This window comes from Mustela putorius, unplaced genomic scaffold (assembly GCF_011764305.1).
Source record: "Mustela putorius furo isolate JIRA1106 unplaced genomic scaffold, ASM1176430v1.1 tig00003853_pilon_pilon_pilon, whole genome shotgun sequence".
NCBI lineage: Eukaryota > Metazoa > Chordata > Mammalia > Carnivora > Mustelidae > Mustela > Mustela putorius.
In genome coordinates, this window is record NW_025422005.1 from 69,440,580 (window position 1) to 69,451,684 (window position 11,105).

Sequence of the window (11,105 nt, forward strand, 5' to 3'; positions counted from 1 at the left end):
GAGTTAAAGAGTTTTCCAGACAATCAGAAGCTGAAGAAGTTTGTCACCACTAAACCAACTTTACAAGAAATATTAAAGGGATTTTTTTTTCAAGCAGAAATGAAAGGATGCTAATTAGTAATGGGAAAACATGTGAAAGTATGTATCTCACTAGCAAGAGTAAACATATAGTAAATTCTGAATAATCTTATGTTGCAATAGTGGTGGATAAATTACTTACAAAGGAGGAAGATTAAAAGGCAAAAGTCATAAAAACAATTATGCAATAATTTGCTAATGGTACACAAGATAAAAAGTTGTAAATGGTGACAATAAAACAAAATATTATGGGAGAGACTAAAAATGTAGATCTTTAGTATGTGTTTAAGCAAGTTTTTATCAGCTCAAAATAGATTTTAATAAATATATTTTATGTGTGCCTTAATGATAGGTTTGAAGCAAAAACCTATTAGATACACAAAAGATAAAGACAAAGAAATCTAAAGATACTACTATAGAAATGATCAAACACAAAGGAAGAGATAAAGAGAGGAAAAAAACAACAAAAAAATTGCTAAATATCCAGAAAAAAAAAAATAACAAAATGCAATAGTAAGTTCATACCCATCAATAAATAACTTAAATGTAAGTGGACTAAATTCTCTAATCAAATGTCATAAGAGTAGATGAATGGATGAAAAGCAATACCCAATATTAAAATGTACAAGGGACTCACTTCAGATTTTAGGGTACATGTAGACCGAAAGTGAGGAGATGAAAAAAGATATTTCATGCAAATGGAAGCCAGAAGAAAGCTGGGGTAACTGTACTTACATCCAAAAAAGTAGACTTTGAAACAAAGACTATGGTAAGAGACAAAGAGCAGTGTTACATAATGATAAAGGGGTTAATCCAGCAAGAGGTTATAACATTTGTAAATATTTATGTGCCCAATGTAGGGGCATCTAAATATATGAAGCAAATATTAACAGACATAAAGGGAGAATTTGATAGGAATACAATAATAATAGGGCCCTGAAATACTCTACTTTCACCAATGGATACATCAACCACACAGAACATAGATAAGGAAATTACATTTGACTTTAATTACATATTAGATCAGATGAACATAACAGACAATTATAGAATATTCCATCCAACAGTAGCAGAATACATGTTCTTCTCAAGTGCACATAGAACATGATCTTGAATAGATTGTATGATTGACTGCAAAACAGTGATATATATTTGACTCATAAATGTTTTTGATGATTAAATACTCATATTATACTATACTTTTGATCCTTAAATAATCTGACAATATGATAAATAAAGGACTTATATGATGATTATAATAATGGGAATGATAATGATCATTTGCATAACAGTGACATTGCCACTATTGATTTTATTTTTAATTTTTCCTATACTATTTTTATTTTGTTTGCATTTTTTAGTTTTAGGTCTTCATATATTTTAGTTGCCTATTGTTTTGCAGTCTAAAAGATTTCAAGTAGTGAGGTTTAACACATTTATCTTTAGTTGGGCATACTTCTATTCTACTGTGTATTTTATACTCTTAAGCTTTCACAGTATTTTTCCACCCCCCAGTTCTCTGCTTTTGCTAAATTAGTCAATTTCTTTAGTCTTTTGTTCTCTAGTGATTTGAGGATTATACATCTTATATTTATTCTACTACTTTAACATTTTGATCATATACATACATTTATATGAATTCATATTTTAAACATATTTTACTCCAGCAATACAGAATGATCTTTTTAATAAAACAGAACTGGTAATCTCATTTTCCCATTTAGTATTCTGGCTTCCTATTTTTGAAGATAAAAATTGAACACCTTAGCTTAGAAACAAAGGCCCTTCATTAACCAGTTTATTCTTCTCTTTCTTTTTTTGTAACATCTGTTCCCCTTTTCTTTAGCCACCAAAACATGTTCTATGGTTTGAGGCTTCATGAATTCCCATATGCTCTTTTTCAAATTGGGATGCTTTTTCTTCTTTTATTTTTTTTCTGATAAATCCTATCAAATTTCTTCTTTTTAAAGATTTTTAATTTATTTATTTGAGAGAGAGTAGAGAGAGTGACAGAGTGAGCACAAGTAGTGAAGAGGGGCAGAAGAAGAGGGAGAGGTACAAGCAGACTCCCTGATCATCAGGGAGCCTGACGTAAAACTGGATCCGAGGACCCTGAGATGATGACCTGAGCTGAAGGCAGATGCTTAATCAACTGAGCCACCCAGGCACCCTAAATCCTATCAAGTTTCAACATTAAGGTCCAACTGCCATATCCTCTGGTAAACTTTCCTAACCACGTTCTCTACTCAAATCCTAGTTTTTAAAATTCTTCTCCTTTACTGAAGTGGCACTCTAGGTACCTCACCATAGCACCTACTGTCCTGAAACCTGATCACTAGGTTCCTCATTCATCTTCTCTTTTATAACTGGGAGTTCAGTAAGCAAACGGACCACATCTTATTCAGCTTTGTGTTCTCAGAATAGCACAGTAGTTTACATATATGTTGTACTTCATAAATATTTGTTTAATGAATAAAGTATATTAGATCCACTTTAGTATTTGCCCATGTTTTGACTCAAATCCTTAGAAATTTTATTTTACATTTATAAAATACATAATGCCATTTTCTGATTTATTCTGAAGCACCAGAAACAAAGAAAAATATAAAGTTAAATAAATCATAATGTGAACTATGTACTTTAATTGATAATAATATATCAATATTAGTTAATCAGTTATAACAAATACACCACACAAATGTAAGATGTTAATAGTTGAAGAAAAAGGGATGGGGATGAGGGGCTAGATGGGAACTGTTTATACGCCTTGTTGAATTTTTTCTGAAAACCTAAAATTTATCAATAAATAAATTTTTTAATAAAAATTTTACCTTTTCTATAATATGAAATATTTCTATTGAATATATTTGACTACTAAATAATTTTTATTTATTTATGTATTTATTTAAATATTTGATTTATTTGAGAAAGAGAGCCTGTGCAAGCAGGGGGAAGGGCACAAGGAGATAGAGAACCTCAAGCAGACTTCACACTGAGTGCAGAGCCCAGTGCGGGGTTTAGTCTCACAACCCTGAGATCATGACCTGAGCCAAAACCAAGAGTCGGATGCTTAACCAACTGAGCCAGCTAAGTTCCCCAATAATTTTTATTTATTAATTAGATTAACATATTTGGGCACCTTGTATAACCAGAATTGTATTTGTGATTAGGAGACAGAGGTATGTAAGACAGAAAACTAGACACAGACTATTAGTTGCTGTATATTATATGAGCACTATGAAGACACTAGGACAGCATTTTTGGGGAGCACATAGAAAAGGAATCTATCCTAGAACTGATCAGGGAGGATTACATGATAGAAGTGACACCTTAAAAGAAAACTGAATGATGAGTAGGAGTTTGTAAGTAGAGAATTAATGTTAGGGAAAATAGAGGCTGGATAATTAAATCTGATACTATTTTACATTTTTAACTTTATCCAGAGAGTGATGTGATGATAATGACAAGACCTTGAAGTGGACATAATCAGGTTTTCTCTCTAGAATGATTATCTGGTACTATAGAGAGGACAATGGATAGAAAAAATGGTACAAAACCAGATGGTACTAAGGCAGATAGACAGCTTATGAGGATTTTCTAATCATCTAGGCTAGAAATGATGTCTCTCTGAAATAAGTTAATGTCAGTAGGAATATACTGAGAGTTTCAGAGGGGATTGGGACATAGCTGTATTGAGCTTGAGTGAGAGGAAGATAGCTTGAATGATTATTCAGTTTCTCACTGTTCACCTGGTGGATGTCCTCATGCCATTCACAGAGAGAGAAAAGATAGAGTCAATTTGGGAATGCAATTGGATTGGGATAGGATTTGTGATGACAGTAGGATACACAGATGGATATCTTCAGTTGAGAAATGGGTGTGCAGATCTTGATGTATGTAAGGAAACTGGGCCATAGAGAGAGACTTGGAAGTGCCAGACTGTCTTCGTAACTGAGGAAGGAGAGTGAGAGAATTGGAAATGCGGTGTTGGATACTTTCCCTGCTATGTAGCTATGGAGAATTGGTATTTCAGAAGTGTAACTGAGAGAATAGATATTTTCTAGTTGAAAAACTTCATAGATGTTTATACTGTATTTTTCTCTCTGGTGATAAAGTGACTTTAAAAGTAAAGCTTATTTATTTTTAGTGGACATTATATCTTTTTGACGTTACAAAGATACTCACTAAAATCTTCAGAAACTCTCAGGCTGCCATCCATATAATAGATCCCAAAGATCTTATCATTTTCCTGACTATAAGAATGTTATGTACTTTAATGAAGTTGTTATCAACTCAATCAGACTTAATGCCTCCTTTTGTAACATCATGAAATGTTCCTTCTACTATCCTGAATTTAATTCAAAGATAATACCTATACACATATTTTTTTTCTAAAAAAATGCATGCCTTAAATTTAGGACAAAGGAATAAAGGCAAAATATAATAAAATCATTATGTAAATGTTCCTTCAGAACAACCCTAAAAGAGAAAATGAAGTAATCAGATGCTTGAACACTCAGGTAAAATCACCATGAAACTACAGTTACAAATGCAAGTTGTATAAAGTTTAGAAAGGCAAGGATTTTTATCTAGTTTTTTCACTGTTATATCCTCAGTGCCTGGATTGGTGCCTAACACATAGTATGTACCTGATAAATACTTTATTAAATTATTAAAAGATTGAATACAGATGTTTTGTACTGATTTAAATACCACTAGTAACATTGCAGTGATTTAGTTTTGTGAATTGTAAATTAGCTTTTGGTGAATTTCCACACTGAAGTTTTCCTAGTTGCTGCATTTAAGTATCATAACTGGTTTAATTATTACTGGTTAAGTATTAACCCATGAGGGAGAGAAAAGGCATTAATCTGAAAGGATTTCTTTACAATAGCTTCACATTAAGTATTTATATCAATAATATTAAAATAATATCAAAATTATAATTTATATCAATAATAATGAGTTTACACTAATTGATCACCTATTATATATCTGATAGTAGAGATTGTATTGTGCATCTGTATATATGTAGCTCTTAGAAGAGTATTTAATAAATAGTTTTAAATAAATAAATTCTTGCCACAACTGGCGTCAGTGTTTTGTTACATTACTGTATTTCCATTTGATAGATCGTGGTCTGTTAGTGATATTTGAAGTAATGTAGCAGAATTGTCTGATTTATTTATTTACTAAAAAATACATCTTTCATCCAGAAATTTAATACTATGTTTAGCTTACTATTTTTATATAATACATCACACTTATTTTTTATTATTGCCAATCCTCTGCCTGTATCCTTTTGAATATCTTATTTCTTCAAGTCCCAGTCTGACTTTTCATCATTAACCTCGTCATCATGGTTGGAAGGCTGCCCTCTTTTACCAGAGCCCTCTCTGCCAATGCACAGATGACCAAAAAATGTCTGGGACCTAACATTTCCCTGAAAGCAGCCCTTTACCAATGGGTTCAAGAATAGGAATATTCTAGCTCCTTCACCTGTGGTCAGAATAATTTTGAAGTATGTGTTCTGTACCTTTTCCCCAAAGATTCCCTGGGGATAATGCTTAATAACAGCCTGACAAGTTGCTTTTCCTTTTCTACATTATCTTTATACTCTTTTTGTTTTTCTTGTACCTCTCAAATGAAAAGTGCACTGTCCATCTTCTCAAGATCTGATTCTAAGGCGAACCCACTAGGGGAGTTAGAAATGGTTCTATGAAACACATCCCCAGATGGGAGTATATGGTTGGCTCATTGGCTGGCCAGATAATAAAAAAATACTGAATTATGGTGATAGGTGAAATGGTGATAATCCCTGGTATTCTGTAGCATAGTCATTGATAAGTCTCTCACCAGTGGTGAATTGAGATGGGCGAAGAATGCACTGACACATGCGATATCTCTGACATTGAGATACACCACCACAGCAATGGCAATTATAAAGGCTGTGAGATTATTCAGTTATTTAAAAACTCCATTGATGTGCTAAATAAAAATGACAGCTTCTGCACAGAGGAAAGGCCAAAGCATATCTTCAGTGGTATTAGAACTGATCCTCATTTCCTTCAACTGGAGGGCACATCCGGCAAACAAGACCCAGGATCTAATTGTGAAAGTAGCTGAATTACAGGGAAGGCACGATTCCCAGTACTGACATGTCTCCTCTTTAAAAAGAACCAGAGGAATGGGTACAAAGGTACAAAAGGAATGGACCCCAACCAACTGGGATGGAAACCCCAGCGTGCAGATATGCTTGAGAATCTTGGATCTGCACATATTCTGGAACCCTCCAGGACTGCAGAAGTGGCCCGTGTCCCTTCCTAGACAATAGTAGCCTACTCTTGCCTGGAGACCTTACATAGGCCCCTACTGAGATGGATGCCTCCCAAGAAGATAAGGGCCTTCTTTAAGATTTCCCTCTACCTCTCTCCTCATTGCTTCTAGACTAATAGCTAGTTTAAAGTTCAGTAAATTACTGTAGCTGCCTTGTTAAAATAGTGTGGAAGAGGTCCAAATATTTAGGCATGCTGGAATGAATTTATTCATTGTCTAACCTATTTTCCCAAAGAAAGTCCAGAGGACTCTCCATTTAGTACATCAATGGGAGATGAGCTAGAGGATGGCACCAATGTAATGTCCTTCCTAAGATAGGGTTGAAGGAGGGGAGTGGGATGGGAATGATAGGATTCTGGCACAACAGAGGCCTGGTGCCAGCATTAAACATTAGAGGAAAAGCATATGTAGTTTTCCAAATGTAACAGAGCTGGAAGAGCAAACTGGTTTGTATTTTGTATTATATAACTATAATTTTTATGAAAAATTTGATATAGACCTACATTCATAAAATTGAATTACATATTCATATCTTAAAATCATATTTTTATGTTCTATGTTTGTTAGAAAGTTTAGTAATTGGAGGTTGCTTATAATAAATATGCAATAAAAACAAATTATTGGCATTTCCTGGAACGATAAGCATTAACTTTGTAATATAAATTTTATAAGTGAATATTATATGTTGATTTTTCTTTTTCTGATCAGAGTGGTGCTCAAAAAATACCCATAGCTTTTTCAACTTCATTTTTATCCTAACATCTTTACTCTCTAAATTTTTTCTTAGTGATGTTTCATACCTCTATTTGCTTGAGAGAAAAATTATGTGTGAATGTGAATGTGAGTGTTTGGAGGGATGTCACCATTTCTCACTAAAGGAGCAAATTGGGGCACATTCTAGTAAGAAATGTGTATAGTGAGCCATAGGAGTCCCTTTTGGGGGTGTTTTTTGCCTGGGAGACACTTTATGCCAAGAGAAGTGATTTCTTGTCATGTGAGCTGTAAATGTTCCCCCATCCTGCTTAAGTGGCTGCATTTAAATGAAGCTTAAGGACATCAGAACTTGTGGAAGCATTAGCAGGCAAATAGGCTAGTACTTTCTATTTTTCTTTATCTCTCTCTCTCTTTCTTTTTAAGATTTTTTTTTTATTTTAGAGAGAGAAAGAGCACATGCAGGGGAGGGATGGAGGGAGAGGGAGAGAAATCCTCAAGCAGGCTCCCTGCTGAGCCTAGGGTTACCAATGGGACTCAGATCCCAGAACCTTGAGATCTTGACCTGAGCCCAAATCAAGAGTCAACCTTTTCACTGACTGAGCCACCCAGGCACCCCAATACTTTCTATTTTTCAGTGAGTTTAGTAGAGGGCATGTGTGAGTCCCACTGTGTATTCCAGTGTTCTCTTCAGGGCATAAAAATGCATAATGTCTTTATTAAGTTTACTTGGCATTTTTAGCTGGTTAATAAATCCAGCTAAAGTAAAGTTAATCTTTCCATTTTAAAATTAATACACACTTATACTACACTTATACTGGGAAATCTGGAAACATTTTTTTTAACTTTGAAAGAAACTACCCATATTTTTACTACCTGATAATAACCCAAGTGTTTTTTATAGTCACTTCTATTTGTTTTTTGTATTTATATATATTCTGTTTATAGTGAATATGCAACCTTAAATATTTCCTTTTCACTTATAAAAATGAAATAGACTTTTTCCAGGAACTAATACCTCTTAAATAATATTTAATGCTTTCATAAGAGCTCATTGAGTATATATATATATACTATGCATTACTTAATCATAATCCTATCATAAACATTTAGGTTGTGTATTAATCAGGTTATTCCAGAGAAGCAGAACCAATATGATAGATGATAGTTATAGATAAATAGATGATAGATAGGTAGATAATTAATATAAGGAATTGGCTCAAATGATTATGGAAGCTGAGAAGTCCCACAGCCTATAGTTGGCAAGCTGGAGACCCAAGAGAGTTGATGGAATAGTTCAAGACCAAGGCCTCAGAATCAGGAGAACTGATGGTGTAAGTTATAATCTAAGAACCAAGAGTGCTGATGGTGTATATCTCAATCCAAGTGCAGGAGAAGACTGATGTCCCAAATAGTCAGGGGAAGAGAAAATAATTCTTCCTTTTTCTCCAGTTTAGTTCTAGTCAGGCCCTCAACAGATTGGATGATGTTTACTCAGACAGGGAAGGACAATCTGTTTTACTCAGTTTACTGATTCAAATGCTAATCTCATCTTGAAACACTTTCACAGATGCACCCACTAATAATGTTTAACCAAATATCTGGTTAACCCATGGCTCAGTCAAGTTGCCTACCACAACTAAAGTTAACTACCACTACTAAAGTTAACTAAACTAAACTGCCACAAAAGACTATACTTCTTATTATTAAGAATAATTCTGTCATCAGTGTTTATGTCAATTTTTTATTTTGTTTTAATTGAGAATTTATGAATAATTTCTTAAAATAGACTTCCAGGTGTGAAATTATCAGATCAAATTGCATAAGTATTTAAAATTTTCACCACTGTCCTGAACTATTTCTGAGATAATTTTTTATTATACCATATTTGGCCACAAATTTATCATTCTATACATATATGTTTGCATATGTGTTTAATTTCCCTAAAATTAAAATTTGTATTTGATTTTATTTGCCTTTTGAACACTGATATGGTAGAACATTTCCCATATGTATGCCCTCTTTTGTTAAACATCAGGTCATATCAATTGGCTGCTTATCTAGTAAGATTAAAGTACACCTTAAACTAATTTGTGAATAATAACACTAATACTCTCTTATTATGGTTTTAAAATTCTATTATTTCACTTTGTATTCTTTTTCAAATAAGGTTGTAGTTACAGGTACCTCAAATCTAGTTTTATTATGATGTCATGTTTATATTTATAAACATCTTACTAGCTTAATAGGTTTAGTGAATCACTATATTTATTTCTCCCCAAGGTGATCTTGATTTTTTTGGCTAGTGTATGAAATGAGTATGTGAACTCAAAAGTAGCAAACTTATTATCAAAACAGTTTTATTACATCATCCTTCCTTTGCTCACTGGTTTATGATGTTTCTATAACATATAACATTCTTCATAGAAGATAAACTCTAATACTCATGTGTAAGTTCTGTGTTACTTATCTATGTCTATCTAATTGTGTTATGATCATTTAAATATTGTGATTTTGTAAATATATAATATCTGACAGGTCTTGCCTATTCCTTTAATTTTATACATGTTTTTAACATACAAAATTTTAAATTATAATGTCAACTTTCCTAAGATTACTTCTTTTTTACTTTTAATGAAATTACAGTAAACAAAGTAATTATGAACGAGAAGTATCTTTAAATATGTATAATTTTTATCTAAAGCTTGGTATTTTTATTTAATTTCTTAATTCTTTAATTCTCTATTTGATAGTTTTCTTCAACTATACACTATGCATGTTTCACTGACATTATTCCTGGGAATTTGTTACTGCAAGTGGGAATAAAATTATAGGCAAAGCAGGCAGGCAGAGATATTCTATTTTGATCAAGCTCCGCTGATAACATTGGGAATTTATATTTGACCACCTGAATAGATATATGAAAGTTTGAATTCAGGTAAAACCCCATATTTCATTTGATCACATTTTTCTTTTTGAGCTATCTGGCTAGTGTTCAGTTATTGGGAAGAATTATATCATAGATAGCACTGGATCAAGTGCTATCTTGATCCAGAAGAAGATCAATTCTTCCTAAATTTCAGTGGAATAAACTAAAGAACATAGGAAAAGTTGATTTAAATAATGACACTCATAATTCTGTAGAGGAGGTAAGAGAAGAAAGAGGAAAAGTTCTGTCGCTGGCTTTCTGTTTAATCTAGAAGCTTTCCCTTCTTCCTCTCATTCTCACCCAGAGCACTGATACCATAAGAATGTAGATGATGTCCAAATATTAATTTCCTCTACTGGGCTATAGATATAAATATACATGTCCATGGATATGTATACATATCCATGTATATGTATATATGTAAACATATCCATGGATATGTATATTTATATCTTCCCCTGAACAAGCTCTATTTGTCCAAACCTAATTCATAATAATAATTTTTGCTCAAATAAGCTATTTTTTCCCCTATATTCCATGTCTGACAATGACACTATCAGCCAGTTGCTTACATCTGAGGGCAACCAACTTAATTCTTGTCTGTGTGTTATTGTTGTTTCCTTCTATTTTTTTCTTTTATTTTTTATAAACATATTTTTTTAAATTTTTTTTTAATTTTAATTTTTTTATATAAACATATATTTTTATCCCCAGGGGTACAGGTCTGTGAATCACCAGGTTTACACATTTTACAGCACTCACCAAAGCACATACCCTCCCCAATGTCCATAACCCCACCCCCCTTCTCCCAAACCCCCTCCCCCCGGCAACCCTCTGTTTTGTGAGATTAAGAGTCACTTATGGTTTGTCTCCCCAAGTCCCGTTAACATCTCTTTAGTGTAAGCCTCCTCTTCATCCTTTCAGCTATTGCCCGCAGTTTGGACCTTGTCTTTCTCTCCTTGGCCTGAGCAATGCTTTCCCCACATTTCCTAGTCTCTAATTCGTGTTTACCACCATCCACCCTTTACACTTTAGGCAAAAGGATCTTTCT